We start from the raw sequence: 21,560 nt of genomic DNA on the forward strand, positions 1-21,560 counted from the left end.
AGGGTATTGCAGACTATTGGCAGGGTATTGCAGAGTATTGGCAGGGTATTGCAGAGTATTGGCAGGGTATTGCAGAGTATTGGCAGGGTATGTATTGCAGAGTATTGGCAGGGTATTGCAGAGTATTGATAGGGTATTTATTGCAGAGTATTGGCAGGGTATTGCAGAGTATTGATAGGGTATGTATTGCAGAGTATTGGCAGGGTATTGCAGAGTATTGATAGGGTATGTATTGCAGAGTATTGGCAGGGTATTGCAGAGTATTGATAGGGTATGTATTGCAGAGTATTGGCAGGGTATTGCAGAGTATTGGCGGGGTATGTATTGGCAGAGTATTGCAGAGTATTGGCAGGATATTGAAGAGTATTGGCAGGATATTGAAGAGTATTGGCAGGATATTGAAGAGTATTGGAAGAATATTGAAGAGTATTGGAAGAATATTGAAGAGTATTGGAAGAATATTGAAGAGTATTGATAGGGTATTGCAGGGTGTGTATTGGCAGAGTATTGGCAGGGTATTGCAGAGTATTGGCAGGGTATGTATTGCAGAGTATTGCAGAGTATTGACAGGGTATTGCAGAGTATTGGCAGGGTATTTATTGGCAGAGTATTGGCAGGGTATTGCAGAGTATTGATAGGGTATTGCAGGGTGTGTATTGGCAGAGTATTGGCAGGGTATTGCAGAGTATTGGCGGGGTATTGCAGAGTATTGGCGGGGTATTGCAGAGTATTGGCGGGGTATTGCAGAGTATTGGCGGGGTATTGCAGAGTATTGGCGGGGTATTGCAGAGTATTGGCGGGGTATTGCAGAGTATTGGCGGGGTATTGCAGAGTATTGGCAGGGTATTGCAGAGTATTGGCAGGGTATTGCAGAGTATTGAAGAGTATTGGCAGGGTATTGAAGAGTATTGGCAGGGTATTGCAGAGTATTGGCAGGGTATGTATTGCAGAGTATTGGCAGAGTATTGCAGAGTATTGACAGGGTATTGCAGAGTATTGGCAGGGTATGTATTGCAGAGTATTGGCAGAGTATTGCAGAGTATTGGCAGGGTATTTATTGGCAGAGTATTGGCAGGGTATTGCAGAGTATTGCAGAGTATTGGCACAGTATTGCAGAGTATTGATAGGGTATTGCAGAGTATTGGCAGGGTGTTGCAGAGTATTGGCAGGGTATGTATTGCAGAGTATTGGCAGGATATTGAAGAGTATTGGCAGAGTATTGAAGAGTATTGGCAGGGTATTGCAGAGTATTGGCAGGGTATGTATTGGCAGGGTATTGCAGAGTATTGGCAGGGTATTGCAGAGTATTGCAGAGTATTGATAGGGTACTGCAGAGTATTGGCAGGGTATTGCAGAGTATTGGCAGGGTATGTATTGCAGAGTATTGGCGGGGTATTGCAGAGTATTGGCGGGGTATTGCAGAGTATTGGCGGGGTATTGCAGAGTATTGGCGGGGTATTGCAGAGTATTGGCGGGGTATTGCAGAGTATTGATAGGGTAGTGCAGAGTATTGATAGGGTAGTGCAGAGTATTGATAGGGTAGTGCAGAGTATTGATAGGGTAGTGCAGAGTATTGATAGGGTAGTGCAGAGTATTGGCAGGGTATTGCAGAGTATTGATAGGGTATTGCAGAGTATTGATAGGGTATTGCAGAGTATTGATAGGGTATTGCAGAGTATTGATAGGGTATTGCAGAGTATTGATAGGGTATTGCAGAGTATTGGCAGGGTATTGCAGAGTATTGATAGGGTACTGCAGAGTATTGGCAGGGTATTGCAGAGTATTGGCAGGGTATGTATTGCAGAGTATTGGCAGAGTATTGCAGAGTATTGACGGGGTATTGCAGAGTATTGGCAGGGTATGTATTGCAGAGTATTGGCAGAGTATTGCAGAGTATTGACAGGGTATTGCAGAGTATTGGCAGGGTATTTATTGGCAGAGTATTGGCAGGGTATTTATTGGCAGAGTATTGGCAGGGTATTTATTGGCAGAGTATTGGCAGGGTATTGCAGAGTATTGCAGAGTATTGATAGGGTATTGCAGAGTATTGGCAGGGTGTTGCAGAGTATTGGCAGGGTATGTATTGCAGAGTATTGGCAGGATATTGAAGAGTATTGGTAGAGTATTGAAGAGTATTGGCAGGGTATTGCAGAGTTTTGGCAGGGTATGTATTGGCAGGGTATTGCAGAGTATTGGCAGGGTATTGCAGAGTATTGATAGGGTATTGCAGAGTATTGGCGGGGTATTGCAGAGTATTGGCGGGGTATTGCAGAGTATTGGCGGGGTATTGCAGAGTATTGGCGGGGTAGTGCAGAGTATTGATAGGGTAGTGCAGAGTATTGATAGGGTAGTGCAGAGTATTGATAGGGTATTGCAGAGTATTGGCAGGGTGTTGCAGAGTCTTGGCAGGATATTGAAGAGTATTGGCAGAGTATTGAAGAGTATTGGCAGGGTATTGCAGAGTATTGGCAGGGTATGTATTGGCAGGGTATTGCAGAGTATTGGCAGGGTATTGCAGAGTATTGCAGAGTATTGATAGGGTACTGCAGAGTATTGGCAGGGTATTGCAGAGTATTGGCAGGGTATGTATTGCAGAGTATTGGCGGGGTATTGCAGAGTATTGGCGGGGTATTGCAGAGTATTGGCGGGGTATTGCAGAGTATTGGCAGGGTATGTATTGCAGAGTATTGGCAGAGTATTGCAGAGTATTGATGGGGTATTGCAGAGTATTGGCAGGGTATGTATTGCAGAGTATTGGCAGAGTATTGCAGAGTATTGACAGGGTATTGCAGAGTATTGGCAGGGTATTTATTGGCAGAGTATTGGCAGGGTATTTATTGGCAGAGTATTGGCAGGGTATTGCAGAGTATTGATAGGGTGTTGCAGAGTATTGGCAGGGTGTTGCAGAGTATTGGCAGGGTATGTATTGCAGAGTATTGGCAGGATATTGAAGAGTATTGGTAGAGTATTGAAGAGTATTGGCAGGGTATTGCAGAGTTTTGGCAGGGTATGTATTGGCAGGGTATTGCAGAGTATTGGCAGGGTATTGATAGGGTATTGCAGAGTATTGGCGGGGTATTGCAGAGTATTGGCGAGGTATTGCAGAGTATTGATAGGGTAGTGCAGAGTATTGATAGGGTAGTGCAGAGTATTGATAGGGTAGTGCAGAGTATTGATAGGGTATTGCAGAGTATTGGCAGGGTGTTGCAGAGTCTTGGCAGGGTATGTATTGCAGAGTATTGGCAGGATATTGAAGAGTATTGGCAGAGTATTGAAGAGTATTGGCAGGGTATTGCAGAGTATTGGCAGGGTATGTATTGGCAGGGTATTGCAGAGTATTGGCAGGGTATTGCAGAGTATTGCAGAGTATTGATAGGGTACTGCAGAGTATTGGCAGGGTATTGCAGAGTATTGGCAGGGTATTGCAGAGTATTGGCAGGGTATTGCAGAGTATTGGCAGGGTATGTATTGCAGAGTATTGGCAGGGTATGTATTGCAGAGTATTGGCGGGGTATTGCAGAGTATTGGCGGGGTATTGCAGAGTATTGGCGGGGTATTGCAGAGTATTGATAGGGTAGTGCAGAGTATTGATAGGGTAGTGCAGAGTATTGATAGGGTATTGCAGAGTATTGATAGGGTATTGCAGAGTATTGATAGGGTATTGCAGAGTATTGATAGGGTATTGCAGAGTATTGATAGGGTATTGCAGAGTATTGATAGGGTATTGCAGAGTATTGGCAGGGTATTGCAGAGTATTGATACTGATAGGGTATTGCAGAGTATTGATAGGGTATTGCAGAGTATTGGCAGGGTATTGCAGAGTATTGGCAGGGTACTGCAGAGTATTGGCAGGGTACTGCAGAGTATTGGCAGGGTACTGCAGAGTATTGGCAGGGTACTGCAGAGTATTGGCAGGGTATGTATTGCAGAGTATTGGCAGAGTATTGCAGAGTATTGACGGGGTATTGCAGAGTATTGGCAGGGTATGTATTGCAGAGTATTGGCAGAGTATTGCAGAGTATTGACAGGGTATTGCAGAGTATTGGCAGGGTATTTATTGGCAGAGTATTGGCAGGGTATTGCAGAGTATTGGCACAGTATTGCAGAGTATTGATAGGGTATTGCAGAGTATTGGCAGGGTGTTGCAGAGTATTGGCAGGGTGTTGCAGAGTATTGGCAGGGTGTTGCAGAGTATTGGCAGGGTATGTATTGCAGAGTATTGGCAGGGTATGTATTGCAGAGTATTGGCAGGATATTGAAGAGTATTGGCAGAGTATTGAAGAGTATTGGCAGGGTATTGCAGAGTTTTGGCAGGGTATGTATTGGCAGGGTATTGCAGAGTATTGCAGAGTATTGGCAGGGTATTGCAGAGTATTGGCAGGGTATTGCAGAGTATTGGCAGGGTATGTATTGCAGAGTATTGGCGGGGTATTGCAGAGTATTGGCGGGGTAGTGCAGAGTATTGGCGGGGTAGTGCAGAGTATTGATAGGGTAGTGCAGAGTATTGATAGGGTAGTGCAGAGTATTGATAGGGTAGTGCAGAGTATTGATAGGGTATTGCAGAGTATTGGCAGGGTATTGCAGAGTATTGATACTGATAGGGTATTGCAGAGTATTGATAGGGTATTGCAGAGTATTGGCAGGGTATTGCAGAGTATTGATAGGGTACTGCAGAGTATTGGCAGGGTATTGCAGAGTATTGGCAGGGTATGTATTGCAGAGTATTGGCGGGGTATTGCAGAGTATTGGCGGGGTATTGCAGAGTATTGGTGGGGTATTGCAGAGTATTGGTGGGGTATTGCAGAGTATTGGCGGGGTATTGCAGAGTATTGGCGGGGTATTGCAGAGTATTGGCGGGGTATTGCAGAGTATTGGCGGGGTATTGCAGAGTATTGGCGGGGTATTGCAGAGTATTGATAGGGTAGTGCAGAGTATTGATAGGGTAGTGCAGAGTATTGATAGGGTAGTGCAGAGTATTGATAGGGTATTGCAGAGTATTGGCAGGGTATTGCAGAGTATTGATACTGATAGGGTATTGCAGAGTATTGATAGGGTATTGCAGAGTATTGATAGGGTATTGCAGAGTATTGATGAGTATTGGCAGGGTATTGCAGAGTATTGATGAGTATTGGCAGGGTATTGCAGAGTATTGATGAGTATTGGCAGGGTATTGCAGAGTATGGATGAGTATTGGCAGGGTATTGCAGAGTATGGATGAGTATTGGCAATTTGACAGGGTATTGCAGAATGCAACTTACACACTAGTGACTGACCTCCTGGTATTTATTCTCTTCCCTTCTGTTCTGGGGGGAGAAGAAGTAAATTTGAAAAGTGCAGCGGCTGTGGCAACAGGAGGCACTGGGTAGAGGGGAGCGGGAGGACAGTCCGGCGCGCAGGTTGTGTCACACTGACTGACGGTCTCGCGCCAGTGCGTGCCCACGATGCGGAGCGGCCCCTGCCTAGCAACCAGTCACTCAGCGGCTGAGGAGCGGCGCGGACTACGCGCTGCATAGCCTCAGCCCGGCTCAGACAGCTAATGGGAACGGCGTTCCCGCTGTGGAAATAGTACGGGAACGCCGTTCCCATGCGTTCCCGCAGCACTCGAGCCCTGGTTTTGGTAAATCTGAAGGAAAAAAATCAGCAGAAAATCTGTTATTGTGGTTAAATGGCTGCAGCCATAATCTCGGTATCAACATTTTCAGCTGCCAATAGGCTTTTGTGATCTAAGCGCTCTATAGCCGCCCAATCACTACAGGGCACAAAAGGGGGACCTGCCCCCACGTGATGAAAGGATTTTATCACTTCAGTTTGTTTTTACCAGCTTGCAAAGCAGCTGATCAAACCCATCGTTTGATCAGATTCTTTTGGGTGCAATAAAGAGTACCATCTTACTCTCAGGGTCTTTGATTAAAAACAATATAAATCCAAAACAGTACACAAAACCACGTAAAAACCAGTCTGTGACTGAATATACCTGTGCACTACAAAATATATTTATTCTGTGTTTACAAAAAAATCATTAAAGAAAATTAACTAATTACATAAATATAAAGTACAATCAAATGTTAATTCATACAAAGGTTCATAAAACATATGTGAAACATAAAGTCCAAAAGCGGTGTCCACAAATAGCCCAAAGGGCTGCTAATGCATGGTATGAAACTTGTGCATTGAAATCAAGCATTCAGTGCTCCCAACTTTTGAAACCACCAAAAAGCCAGCTTCATACAGGAAATATATGATCTCTGCATAATAGAGCTCAAATGTGCTTGTGAAAAGGGTTAAACCCCGCCAGACACAGCGTTTCCACATACCCCATATTACCAAAAGTATTGGGACCTGCCCTTACACACACACACACACACACATGAACTTTTAATGGTGTCTTAGTCCGTAGGGTTTAATATTGAGTTGGCCCACCTTTTGCAGCTATAACAGCTTCAATTCTTTTGAGAAGGCTGTCCACAAGGTTTAGGAGTGTGTCTATTGGAATGTTAGACCATTTTTCCCGAATTTGTGAGGTCAGACACTGATGTGGACTAGAAGGCCGGGCCCTCAGTCTCCACTCTAATTCACCACAAAGGTGTTCTATCAGGTTCAGGACTCTGTGCAGGCCAGTCAAGTTCCTCCACCCCAAACTCTCTTGTTTTTTTTGTACCTTGGTTTGTGCACTGGTGCGCAGTCATGTTGGAACAGGAAGGGGCCATCCCCAAACTGTTCCCACAAAGTTGGGAGCATAATATTGTCCAAAATGATGCCTTAGGAGTTCCCTTCACTTGAATTAAGGGGCCAAACCCAAACCCTGAAAAAAAAAACACACCATAATCCCCCCTCCACCAAATGATTTTGACCAGTGCACAAAGCAAGATCCATAAAGACATGGATGAGCAAGGGTGGGCTCAATATTGAACCCTACAGACTAAGACTGGGGTGCCGTTAGAGTTTGTGTGTGTGTAAAGGCAGGCGTGCCAATACATTTGGTTATATAGTATATTTCTCCTTCTGGAATACAGTAAATATCCTATAATGCACAGCTCCCCTCATATGTAATAGGAGAAGAAGACGACCAACATAGGGTGATAACGCTAAAATATCATATAGCATTTGTGCGTTGAAGTCAAACCTTCGGTGCTTCCCAACTTTCGAAAATACCAGAAGTGCCAGCTTTCTACCAAAAATATGATCTGCTGCATTATTTAACCTGGACATTTAGGTATTACTAACCTCTGATCACTAAAGGGTAAAGGTATATCTAAAGCCCAAACTTGGATTGTCCATTTCTTTCTGTTTCGCAACATGTTTACTAGGGCACAGACAGCAATATAAACCCAACAGAGGATCTAACTCATGGGTGCACAACCTGTGGCCCTCCAGCTGTTGCAAAACTACAAGTCCTATGAGTCATTGCAAGCCACTGTGAGTTACAAGCAAGATTCCCAAAGACAGAGGTATGATAGTTCCACAACAGCTGGAGGGCCACAGGTTGAGCACCCAAGACTAACTGGTGCTTGCTCTGCAAGACTCCTTTTAAATAGTCTTGCAGCAACATCATAAACACACAACTCACCTCTTCTATGCTGTCCGTGTTTGGGACTGAATTCAGTTAAGGGTTATTTTACCCAAAAGACTGATGATATCCTCTTGGTGTAGGGCATAACTGGCCTACGCTGTGAGGAGGAGTCATTATGGCACTCTGCACTACCAGTATAATGGTGCATCATCCTCCATTGTTAAAGACTGCCCAGTGCAGAGAAAAAGACATTGCACTTCAAATAAGCAGCCTGAAGACATCTTGAAAAGGTAACTATACAAATAAAATTAAAACATACACACGGAGAAGGTCTTCAGAAAAGAAGGGTGAGTGACTTGGGATTAAATGTTTTCCTGTATTAGGGCTTTTAGTATAAAATCGTAGTTAAAATATTTGACCGTGACCATAATACCATACATAGAGGTTGATTTTACTAAAACTGGAGAGTGAAAAATCTGGTGCAGCTCTGCATAGTAACCAATCAGCTTCCAGGTCTTATTGTCAAAGCCTAAGTGAACACGCTGTGAGGCTGATTGGCTACCAATGCACAGCTGCACCAGATTTTACATTCTCTAGTTTTGTGTTTTATGGACACACTCGGCTAGTAGCACTTACTGGGGAAGGCGTTTCACATTTTACTGCTCTAACAGTAAAGAACCCTTTCGGAAGTTAAACCACGTTTCTTCTAGCCTCAAATCATGATCTTGTGTCCTCTTCAAGGACCTTAGAGTAAACATTTTTTAACAGTTGCTGGAATCACCCTCCATTATTAATTTTATTGTCTTTAGTTGAACTTTTTGTAATTCAACAACGTCTTACCTGAAGATTGTTTTTGTAAAGGGGTAGAATTACTCATTTTTCCCTAATAAAATATGCAGTTTTTATTGCATGAGAGTATTTTGCTAGCTTCGTTAGCTGCAGCTTGGCATTGCATGATATTGCTAAGTCTATGATATACAAGAACCCCCAGATTCTTTTTCATCACTTATTTTCCCAGGGAATTCCCTCTTAATGTGTATTTTGCATGTGTATTTTTGGCATCAAAGTGCATAACTTACTTACTTTACATTTAACTTTGACCCTCTTCTACCATGTTGCTACCCAATCCCCTATTTTATCAAGCTTTTCTTGCAATAATGCCACATCCTTTGCCCAATGTATTTCCCTTCATAATTTGGTATCAACAGCAAACACTGAAATTGAGCTTTTATTTCCAACCTCTATATCTTTGTTAAACAAACTGAATAGCATTGACCCGAGAGAGAACTCTGAGGCACATCACTCACAACTTTAGTAAATGCAGAGAATGAGAAATTTATCACTAGTCTTTGGGCCATTTCATGCAACCAATTTCCTGGACACGGACGTACAATTTCATCAACTCCAACAGGCTTTATTTTATCACTGGACTTATTATACCATTTAATTTCTTACTTCCTCAATAAATAATAACAGATTGGGCCGACAAGAAAATTTTGAGTCCCTTACAATGCCCTTAAATACCTTACATACTATTGATGTTAGAATGACTGATTTGTAGTTTCATGACATATCTCAGTTCTTTTGTTAATTAGTACTACATTTGTTCCAAGCCAATCAGTTGGTACCTCTCCAGTCAGTAAGATGTCTTTTAAAAAGCTAGAAATAGTGGCTTGGCTGTAACTGGGCTAAGTTCCCCAAGGACTCATGGGTGTAAGCCATCTGGACCTGGCAAATTGTTCACATTAAGCTTCTCTAGTCTCTTTTGTACCTGGTTTTCTGTCAACCACATAGGTTCTTTTTTTTTTTACTTTTCCATCTGAATTTAGTTATGTAATTTCAGGTCATTTTAAATCTATTTATATCTGCAGCTTTCATTAAAATACCTGGTAATCCTACAATAAAGGTCCTTGTCAAACCGTTCCTGTTATAGGATGACAATGGCAGTGCTTTAGCACCATCCACTTTTGTCTTCTTTAAATATTGCATAAAAGTAGTATATAGAAGGGGTTAACTCTAAGGACAGATAACAAAATGGTTGGGTTTTCTGATGCATACTTTCATTGCGGACAGATCACTTTAACTCGTACAAACCCACCTTTACCCTGCTAAGTCCCACTCTTTACACTTGTGCCATGGCTTCACTGCTACATACAAATGGGGCTAGTGGAGGAACTGCCCTTACTACATCTAATCAGATTGACAGCTCATACTGTACATCTGTCACTTTATGAGATAAACTCTTATTTCCAAACAAGTTAAGAAAATCCCATATACACTCTTTTGTTTGATTTAACTGGGCTGGTATTTATCAGATTTGCCTGAATGAAAGCAAAATAGTTTTTTCATCTAGTTACTGTTTGTGAAATCTTGCCTGACATCCCTAGTTGTTACTAAAAGGATGTTGGACACAAATTGTAAACTTCATAAGCCATGTTCAGTCAGCACCACAGTTCTTTTGTTTTAAATGAGTTTCCCTTTAAAGGAGAAGAGTTCAGACTCAAAACTAACAAGGACATGAGCTCATAAGGACTTCCTAATCTGAACAGTGTAAGGAAATAGTGATAAATTATGTAAACATGCAGACTACATGGAAGTTCATGGAGGATAATGTATATCTTAAACCCATTAACAGGAATCTTTCTCTTTTTCATCTATTTCCTTAAGAATATCCCTATTTATCTATTTTCCATGTGGTAGTGTGAAATTATTTTGAAGTGGATGCTGTTTTCGACAATACGGATTGGTGTTTCACACTTCTATTGACAGTTTAGTTTATGTTCTAGTTCATGTAAATTAATTTTATTTAAACCACATTTTTCAATTTTTTTTCTTTCAACAAATTCCCTTGAAGTAAAATTAGCCATCAACCTCTTTGACTTAGCTATTTTTTCACAGGTTTTGAAAAATAATTTGAAGGGTATTTTGTCCCGACTGCAAGTTTTAAGCCTTTCTATAGATGTTTGATTCAGATCAGGGCTCATGGTTTTAGATTTTTTTTTGGGGTGCATTTAGGTATGTGTATTGCGTTATTATCTTGTTGAAGGACCCATGACTTGCTACTGGGAGTGTGCTTCCTGACACTGAACAGTACAATTAGATCCTAAATTACTTTATAATTTTGAGATTTTATTGTGCCCTACAAAGATTCAAGGCATTCCCATAATATAACCAAGCCATCTTTTCCAGCAGGTATTGTGTTTTTATTCGAAAGCTTTGTGTTCTTTTTTGTATGTGAGCATAAAGCGGATGTGGCTTGGCAAAAAGCTTCAGTTTTGTCTCATCTGTCCAAAGAACATTCTCCCAGAAGCATTGTGGCTTGTCAATATGTTTTTTGCAAATTCTGGTCTGGATATTTTGTGTGTGTGTGATCAGAGACTTGTGATATAGGTTAGATCAGACACTGATTTACTTTGACCGTGAAGTTTAGCTTGTATCTTTTTAGAAGTTGTCCTTGGCTTTTTGGCTACCATTCACACTTTAGTTCTGTTCAACCTGGGGTTAATGGTCCTCTTGCTGACATATCAAGTGAAGTTGGCTACACTAACAAAGACCTTAAACCTAATATTTGCAACTGTAGTTTCTGGAACATTAAGTTGCTTGTAGATGATCTTATAGCCTTTACCTCTGATATGCTGGGCTATAATTTTCAATCTGATCTCCTCAGACAACTTTCCATTGCTTTCTCTGGTCTGTGTTCAGTATGATGAATACAATGATACTAAACAGACTACTTTTCATTATTTAACCACTTCAGCCCCGGACCAATTATCAGCCTAAGGACCAGAGGTCTTTTTACAATTTCGCACTGCACTGCTTTAACTGGTAATTGCGCTGTCATGCAATGTTGTACCCAAAAGAAATTTGTGTCCTTTTCTTCCCACAAATAGAGCTTTCTTTTGATGGTATTTGATTGCCTCTGTGATTTTTATTTTTTGCGATATAAATGGAAAAAGACCGAAAATTTTGAGAAAAAAAGATATTTTCTACTTTTTGTTATAAGAAAAATCGAATAAACTCAATTTTAGTCATACATTTAGGGCAAAATTTATTCAGCCACATGTCTTTAGTAAAAAAATGTCAATAAGCGTATATTTATTGGTTTGCGCAAAAGTTATAGCGTCTACAAACTAGAGTACATTTTCTGGAATTTACACAGCTTTTAATTTACGATCTCATTTTTGAGGTGCTAAAATGGCAGGGCAGTACAAACCCCCCCCCCAAATGACCCCATTTTGGAAAGTAGACACCCCAAGGAAATTGCTGAGGGGCATGTTGAGCCCATTGAATATTTTTTTCGTCCCATGTGATTGAATAATGACACAAAAAAAAAGTTTACAAAAAGTTGTCACTAAATGATATATTGCTCACACATGCCATAGTTATATGTGGAATTGCACCCCAAAATATATTCTGCTGCTTCTCCCACATATGTGGGACTTTTTGGGTGTCTAACTGCGTACGGCACCCCGAAAACCAATCACTGCCTTCAGGGTTTCTAAGTGTGCACATTTTTGATTTCACTCCTCACTACCTATCACAGTTTCGAAGGCCATAAAATGCCAAAATAGCACAAACCCCCCCCCCCCCCCAAATGACCCCATTTTGGAAAGTAGACACCCCAAGCTATTTATTGAGAGGCATGTTGAGTCCATGAAATATTTAATATTTTGCCACAAGTTGCATGAATATTACAATTTTTTTTTTTTTTTGCACAAAGTTGTCACTAAATGATATATTGCTCACACATGCTATGGGCATAAGTCAAATTACACCCCAAAATAAATTCTGCTGCTTCTCCCGAGTATGGGGATACCACATGTGGGGGACTTTTTGGGAGCCTAGCCACATACGGGACCCCAAAAACCAAGCACTGCCTTCCAGATTTAAATATAAAACGCTACCAAAAAAAACTGTAACTGCAGCGATCGCAGAGTCAGGCCTGATCCCTGCGATCGCTGCAGTTATGTGTTTAGTGTTTTGTAAGTGACAGCGATCGATCGATACTGCACTTGGGTGGGCTGGGTGGAGGGGCAAAACGCAGGTGCTAGCAGGTATCTGGGCTGATCCTGCTAACAATGCGTTTTTTTGGAACCCTAAACTGCTGGGGACGCTAGTATAGATCTGATCAGTTCAGATATTGATCTGATCAGATTCTATACCACTACGGGAGGTTTATGCTTTGCGCGTGGGTGTTAGCGGTATTGGCACTAACCTAGCGCTGCCTGGGGCGACGCAGACCCTGACCCTAAAACCTAATTGATATCACCCGCCGGGTGATCAGGGGGTTAAACCTTTATTGGGTAATAAATGGTGGGTGCCCTGATGCTATAAAAAGCAAACTAACCAGAGTCACCCGTAACACTTATATGGTGATCACTGGTGAAAGGGTTAACTAGGGGAAATCAGGGGGTTCAAATTTTTATTAGGTAGTATATGGGGGTCCCTGGCGCTATATAAAAACCTGATGGGGAACCTAAATAACTAACTGGCTAACCAGCGTCACCAGTGACACTTATACTGTGATCGCTGGTGAAAGGGTTAACTAGGGGCAATCAGGGGGTTAAAACCATTATTGGGTAGTATATCGGGGTACCTAGCGCTATAAAAACCTGGTGGTGAACCTAAAAAAATAACTAGCTACCTAGCGGCATCAGTGACACTAATGCAGCGATCAGAAAAACGATCGCTTAGTGATACTGGAAAAAGGGGGTGAAAGGGTTAACTAGGGGCAATCAGGGGGTTAAAACCATTATTGGGTAGTATATGGGGGTACCTAGCGCTATAAAAACCTGGCGGTGAACCTAAAAAAATAACTAGCTACCTAGCGACACTAATGCAGCGATCAGAAAAATGATTTCTTAGTGACACTGGCAAAAGGGGGTGAAAGGGTTAACTAGGGGCAATCAGGGGGTTAAAACCATTATTGGGTAGTATATCGGGGTACCTAGTGCTATAAAAACCTGGCAGTGAACCTAAAAAAATAACTAGCTACCTAGCGACACTAGCGACACTAATGCAGCGGTCAGAAAAATTATCGCTTAGTGACACTGGCAAAAGGGGGTGAAAGGGTTTACTAGGGGCAATCAGGGGGTTAAAACCATTATTGGGTAGTATATCGGGCTACCTAGCGCTATAAAAACCTGGCGGTGAACCTAAAAAAATAACTAGCTACCTAGCGACACTAATGAGAAAAATGATCGCTTAGTGACACTGGCAAAAGGGGGTGAAAGGGTTAACTCTAGGGGCAATTAGGGGGTTAAACCTTTATTGGGGGGTGGTAGGGGGCTACCCTGGACCTAACACTAACTGCCCTGACAGTTTTTACTGTCACAACTGACACTGAATGCAGTGATCAGTAAATAAATGATCACTACAATCAGTGACACTGTGACCGGGGGGGGGATCGCGGGTGGTTTGTGTGCCTATGTGTGCCTACATGTTAGTGTAGTGTTGGTGCACACTTACTTTCACTTCTCCTCGTAGTCCGGTCAAAAAGACCGCCCCGAGGAGAATGACATCACTTCCTCCCTGCCTGTGTTTACTATACACAGTGGGAGGAAGCTTCTCATTCGCCAGGAGCGATCGAGAGGGGGTGGCCAGAAACCAACGACCATCCCCTCATCCCGGATCGCTCCTGCAGCGAAACGGACCGCCGCATCCAGCGGGAGGGGGTCCGATCGGACCCCCCACCCGCTGGAAGGCAAGCACGTACATGTACGTGCGTGTGCCTGTCGGTGCCATTGCACCGACGTACTTTGCCATGCGGCGGTCCTTAAGTGGTTAAAAAGGCTGACTGATTAAAAGATTTAAGACTTGAGACGAATGACATAAAAGTTTCTAATATCACTGAACCAAATATAACCTTTTTAGAGGTACCAACAAATCTGTCCAGGCCATTTTGGAATATCTTTCTAGAATAAGCAATCGTTTTTCTTTTCAAACGTTTTTTGCTTTACTCTATTATACCAAAAAATACATGCAGATTTACATGAAATTATTGTTTTTATGTAATCAGTTTTCATGAATAATAAATCATTATTTCAATGAGCTTTCAAGTGTTTCAGCATTTTTTTTTTTTTTAGGTTTGTATAGTTAAAGTGGTTGTAAAGGCTGAAGGTTTTTTTACCTTCATGCATTATTTTCCATGAAAGTAAAAAGCTGAGCTGCTCCCACCAAAGTCCCCCTAATACTCACTTGAGCCACCTCTTGATTCAGCGATGTGCAAGAGAGACTCAGCTGTCCCTGGTGCTCTCCTCATTGTCAATTACAGCCAGTGAGCCAATGAGCAGAGAGTGGAAGGGGTAGTGCCACGCCAGTGGGGGACATAAGAGGAGGATCGGGACTGCTCTGCAAAACCACGGCACAGAGCATGCAAGTATAACATGTTTATTTTATTTTTGTAATTCAAACTTTTAATGTCGATTTAATAGACTTGTCCATCAAGTTCAACAGAAGTTAATATAATTACATTTTGATTGGTCATTCACATTTACAATTACATTGCTAGCCATTCATTATTTTCACTTTTCATTATCAGGTTATTTAGCCTAATATTCATACTGTAAGAAAATAAAGATCATTATTTATGTATGTATGTACAAAGTCTTTATGCAGGACATGGGCACAATATATGTAAAAGACAGATATGGCGTTCCTGCTTATTATGGATGACATGTGGCCTTAAGGGAATGACTTCACATGAGTCAGTCAGGTATTGTTTACCATTTAGCCAGTACTCGTCATTGGGTATAGTGGTTAACTTAAAGTAGATGTAAACCTAGTCACTAAACTCTCATGGTACTATAATTTAAAAAGTTGTATTTACTATAATTTAATTAAATGAAAGCTGTAAACAGCAAGCTCATACTAGAAAGATAAAAAAACACTTAATTTTAAAAGAGCATATATCCAAGGTTTAGGGCTGTTCTCCAAGATTTAGACTGGGAGGAAATATTGTCATTAAAGAATACAGAACAGAAATGGGAATGCAAACACTCTGCAAAATATATTCCCATGGGTAATACCTTTTAAAAGGCTAAAAATAAAACCAATAAAAAATGTGGCTGACATGCAAAGTTAAAAAACCAAAAATATAAATTATGAAGGAACACTATCATCATTCAAAAGAAGCTAATGTAAAAAGGAAATCAAGCCTGCAAAAATCCAAACAAATGACAAGTTGCAAAAGGGAGTAGGAGAAATCCTCAAAAATTATTTAAATATATTAATATAAAAAAAAAAAAAAGTCAGGTCAGGTCCGAGAATTTAGGTCCTTGACAGGATAATTTAGAGTTGATAACTCAAGACAAATAGAAGGCAAATTTAGTAAATACCTTCTTCATCTCTTTGTATACAAAGGAAAATTGGAGATCCTCATAATGGGGATAGGATAGACAAAGCTCCAAATGATCCACATAGGCTCAAAATGTATATGGTCTGGAAAAATGTACACAAAATAAAGGTGAATAAAGCACCTGGGCCAGGGGACTTACGTGTCATCAAAGATTTGGGCCCTGTTATTTCTTTTTTTTTTAATATAAAATTTTTTATTTTTGAAACATTTCAACATTTAACATCAATCCAAACAATGATCACATTACATATCTTTTATATCCTAATATGTATATATTTAAAAAAAAAAAATGGGTGTGGGGGGTTGGGAGAAGTGGAATGGGATCCTTCATAGTACTCAACAATACACCATTATATGCTATAATAATTCAGAAAAAAACAACCATCTGATCTGAAACAACACTACTAAATCATTATTTGATTCTTATTTGCCAGGTATTATGTACATAGCAAAAAAAAATTAAAAATTAATGAATTACCGTCATGAAAAAAAAAACATGATCAGTAATATAATAGTGCCACCATCACTAGCCCCATATTCCTAAAAAAATATGAGTTAAGAATTACCGTCATATTTAAAAGAAAGGAAAACATGATCAGTAATATAAGTGATATAATCGTACAACCATCACTAAATAGAAAAAAAAATGCTCCGATTCAATTGGTTGGGGGAAAGTAATGGTGTAACATGAAATACTTCAGCAAGCATATATAACCAATACCCCTATACATGCTTTATTGAACCACCAGAGACCTAACCACTTTATCAGGAACAACCCTATCATATTATATTCGATTCTTGCCAACCACGTGTTACATGTAAAAAAAAAAAAAAAACATTGTTTTTAAAAAACACAAATAAATATATTCAATATTATAGTGCAACACTCACAAAACCACACACACACACACACAAAAAAAAAAGTTTTATATACAGTGGTGTGAAAAAGTGTTTGCCCCCTTCCTCATTTCCTGTTCCTTTGCATGTTTGTCACACTTAAGTGTTTCGGAACATCAAACCAATTTAAACAATAGTCAAGGACAACACAAGTAAACACAAAATGCAATTTGTAAATTAAGGTGTTTATTATTAAAGGTGAAAAAAAATCCAAACCATCAAGGCCCTGTGTGAAAAAGTGATTGCCCCCTAAACCTAATAACTGGTTGGGCCACCCTTAGCAGCAACAACTGCAACCAAGCGTTTGCGATAACGTGCAATGAGGCTTTTACAGCGTCCTGGAGGAATTTTGGCCCACTCATCTTTGCAGAATTGTCCTAATTCAGTTACATTAGAGGGTTTTCGAGCATGAACGGCCTTTTTAAGGTCATACCACAACATCTCAATAGGATTCAGGTCAGGACTTTGGCTAGGCCACTCCAAAGTCTTCATTTTGTTTTTCTTCAGCCATTCGGTGGTGGACTTGCTGGTGTGTTTAGGATCATTGTCCTGCTGCAGAACCCAAGTTCGTTTCAGCTTGAGTACACGAACAGATGGTCGGACATTCTCCTTCAGGATCTCTTGGTAGACAGCAGAATTCATAGTTCCTTTTATCACGGCAAGTCTTCCAGGTCCTGAAGCAGCAAAACAGCCCCAGACCATCACACTACCACCACCATATTTTACTGTTGGTATAATGTTCTTTTTATGAAATGCAGTGTTCCTTCTACGCCAGATATACTTGGACACACACCTTCCAAAGAGTTCCACTTTTGTCTCATCGGTCCACAGAATGTTGTCCCAAAAGTCTTGGGGATCATCAAGATGTGTTGTGGAGAAATTGAGACGAGCTTTGATGTTCTTTTTGCTCAGCAGTGGTTTTCTCCTTGGAACTCTGCCATGCAGGCCATTTTTGCCCAGTCTTTTCCTGATGGTGGAGGCATGAACGCTGACCTTAACTGAGGCAAGTGAGGCCTGCAGTTCCTTGGACGTTGTTGTGGGGTCTTTTGTGACCTCTTGGATGAGTCGTCGCTGCGCTCTTGGGGTTATTTTGGGCGGCCGGCCACTCCTGGGAAGGTTCACCACTGTTCCATGTCTTCGCCATTTGTGGATAATGGCTCTCACTGTGGTTCGCTGGATTCCCAAAGCTTTGGAAATGGCTTTATAACCCTTTCCAGACTGATAGATCTCAATTACTTTCTTTCCCAATTGTTCCTGAATTTCTTTGGGTCTCGGCATGATGTGTAGCTTTTAAGGGTCTTCTGGTGGACCTTACTGTGTCAAGCAGCTCCTATTTAAGTGATGCCTTGATTGTGAACAGGTGTGGCAATAATCAGGCCTGGGTGTGGCTAGAGAAATTGAACTCAGGTGTGGACAACCACAGTTATAGTATGTTTTAACAAGGGGGGCAATCACTTTTTCACACAGGGCCATGATGGTTTGGATTTTTTTTCACCTTTAATAATAAACACCTTCATTTACAAATTGCATTTTGTGTTTACTTGTGTTGTCCTTGACTATTGTTTAAATTGGTTTGATGTTCCGAAACACTTAAGTGTGACAAACATGCAAAGGAACAGGAAATGAGGAAGGGGGCAAACACTTTTTCACACCACTGTATGGAAGAAATAGGGCCCAGGGTGCTACCTCAAATTTTGTGAGCTATATCAATATTAAAGGGGTCTCCAGAAACAGCTATTCCCCAGAATCCTCTAAACCCTCGGAGGAAAAAGCCATCTGGGTGGAGGGGAGACAAAAACACCCTGTATCTCCTCTAGTGTTGAAGATAAGAGGAAAACATACAGTAAGTGCTCCCTTACGCTAAATTAGATATATTAGGCTATGATGTCCAATATAGATATCAAGTCATGTACATGAAATACTGCCCTATATTAGTACACACCATACACTCTAAATAGGTTAGGATTAGGCACACCGTCCTATATATTCACACTACCACATACTATTATATAAAGGCAATTGCAGAATATTGAGATGAATTAAAACAAATGAAAAATAAATCAATAAATGTGAAAATAAATATGAAAAAATATATAAGTGTAGACACTCAATAAAGATGCTCCTCTATCAACCAACTAATCCACAGTATATATCTATGTAAGGGAAAGAAGGGAGCAGCCTCCACCATTAGTCCATATATCAATAAAGTCCAGAATTAGTGCAAAAATAATTCTCTTATGTTCATAAAGTGTACAAAAGTGCAAAAAACATGTGCAAAAAAATGTGCAAAACAAGCTTTTTTTTTTGTACAACAAGAAGCTTTCAAAAAACGTTCAAAAAATATATAAAAATGTGCGCAATCAATGTGTGTCAGTTCAGAAAAAAAAATATATAAGGTAGATCCAAGATGATAGAGCAGGTTAAAGGTGACTTTAGTGCTTGATCAGAATAATCCAATGACTTCCGTGCTCACCCACTTGGGTCATCACTCACCGAATCCTTGGATCCTTGTTCTCCCCAGCTCTAAAACCAAACCCAAAAAAGGTGTGTTCGTGCTCAATTTGTTCTCATCCCCTCTCTTGAAAAACAATCCTCCCCTCCAATATCATTTTTATCCCCCTCCCAAATAGTTATCAGTGTGTCATTTCAACTAACTCGATTCAGGGGGAAAAAAAACACTCCCCCATACCAGATGCATCCAGACCTTACCTCAACCAGCAGAGTCCTACCAGAACAGAATGTTTATCCATGGTTCTTACGCCTGTTCACCAGATATCTCTAGGGAATGATATAGCCATCCTGCCCAGGTATCACTAAATTTGTCATATTGATCTCCAACCAAGTGTACCGATTTCTCCGCTTCCATTATTCTATCCACCTCCCTTTTCCAATCTCCTATCGTGGGGCATTTTGTTTGTTTCCAAAACCTAGGTTTGAGTATTTTTGCAGCGTTCAACAGATGTGGTGTAATACAAAATATAAATATAAATGTAATATAAAATTTAATAGAAGATGGCATCCTATGGAAAAGAAAATGTAGGGAAGAAAATTCTATTCTATAGGTCTTAACGTCAGTTTATTTATCCAATGGGCAATTTCCTCCCAAAACATTTTAATTTTGGGGCATGTCCACCATAAGTGGAGAAAAGAGCCCCAAAGGTACCCTCCCAATGATCCTCCCGGATCTATTCAATCTATCCCATACATCAACATACAAAGTTGTCCTGGTCAATGGCAATACCCAGTCTGACAGGCCCCTAAAGACCACTGGGATCCAAGGGACCCCTGCCAAGTCTCTACCTGCCAGCATATTCTACAGGGGCACCCAGCGTTTATTCAAGGAGTTGTGACGCCAGTTTAATTTATACCAATGTCATAGCTTTGCAATACAGAGCTACATCAGGAAGTCCTATTCCCCCTTCATGTTTATGCCTTCGTAGTATATCATGTGCTAACCTAGGATGTTTATCTCCCCACACAAAAGTTGTGAAAGCCCATATATAGGATGTAAATTATTCTAGGCAATATACTAATTTTAAGGGCATTCATTCTACCAAACCACGTCAACAGATGGCCTCTCCATCACTGCAAGTCTTTCACTATATCCCTCAACAGGGGGTCATAATTAAGATAAAATAAATGCCTCAAGCTGGGGGTGATGTATGTCCCCAAGTAAGGTATACAATAACGACACCATATAAAAGGGAAAGACTGTTGCAGAGAGGTTGCCATCCTCAATGGGACACGGCTTGACATCAGTACTGATTTCTCATAGTTTATTTTAAAATTGGATAGAGGGCCAAATCTGAATACTTAACTCATCAATTCAGTTAGAGATTTCTGTGGGTTGGACAGATAGAGGAATAGATCATCCACATATGCTGAAATCGTATGTTCTGTTGCTCCAATCTGAATCACTACTATCTTCCTGTTTTTCCTAATCGTGCACAGAAATGGTTCCGGCACCATGGCGAACAGTAATGGAGACAAAAGACACAAATAAGAGTACAGGGGGAAAGTGACCCCCTGAAAAGAAAGTCATGGGTGGACCGAACTGCTTATTAAGGGAATTTTTAACACGGGAATAACAAGAACACAAAAACTGGATACCCACCACCAACACCTAGACTATTGTTAAAATGAGACAATGTTGTCTATATATAAACATGCTGTATACACGCTCGGACTTTCCGGCAGAAAAGGTCAGATGGAATAATTTCATCGGATATTCCGATCGTGTGTGGGCTTCATCTGATTTTTTTTTTTTCAAAAATGCTGACGGACCGAGAAATAGAAAATTGATTCCGTTGGAAAGATTTAAATCGGGGAAAAAACGTTCGTCTGTATGCTATTCCGACGGACCAAAAATAACGCAAGGGCAGTTATTGGCTACTGGCTATTGAACTTCCTTTTTCTAGTCCCGTTGTACGTCATTGCGTTTGAAACAAATGGACTTTGATGTGATCATGTGTAGGCAAGTCAGTTTCAGCGGAAATCCGTCGGAAAGACCGACAGAGTTTATTCTGACGGAAAAACTGGCCGTGTATACGCGGTATTACACTGCACAGATCCAGTCATCCAGGGTACTTAATTGCCACACAGAAGTCCAGGGAGCATCACAGTGTAAGTCCACTGGTGACACTGTATAGGCACGCTGTCCTGACTCCTTACATAAAGATGGCACCCACTGTCCTTATGGTGTGTGGTGCGCTTGTGCTGACTTGATGAAGTGCGTCATCCATGACCTATAAAACGTCACTGCCATGGTGTCGTTACCGACATGTTTCACCCAATCAC

General features: G+C 40.9%; 1 protein-coding gene across 2 annotated transcripts in view; it reads left to right on the top strand.

Annotated features, from left to right (window-relative positions):
* The window catches only part of HMGA2 (high mobility group AT-hook 2), a 155,142-nt gene that overhangs the window by 115,317 nt on the left and 18,265 nt on the right, over positions 1-21,560 (top strand). The window lies entirely within an intron of this gene.

The sequence above is a fragment of the Lithobates pipiens genome, unplaced genomic scaffold, assembly GCF_037356315.1.
Source record: "Lithobates pipiens isolate NorthernLeopardFrog02 unplaced genomic scaffold, aLitPip1_a1.2 Scaffold_8, whole genome shotgun sequence".
Classification (NCBI taxonomy): Eukaryota; Metazoa; Chordata; class Amphibia; order Anura; family Ranidae; genus Lithobates; species Lithobates pipiens.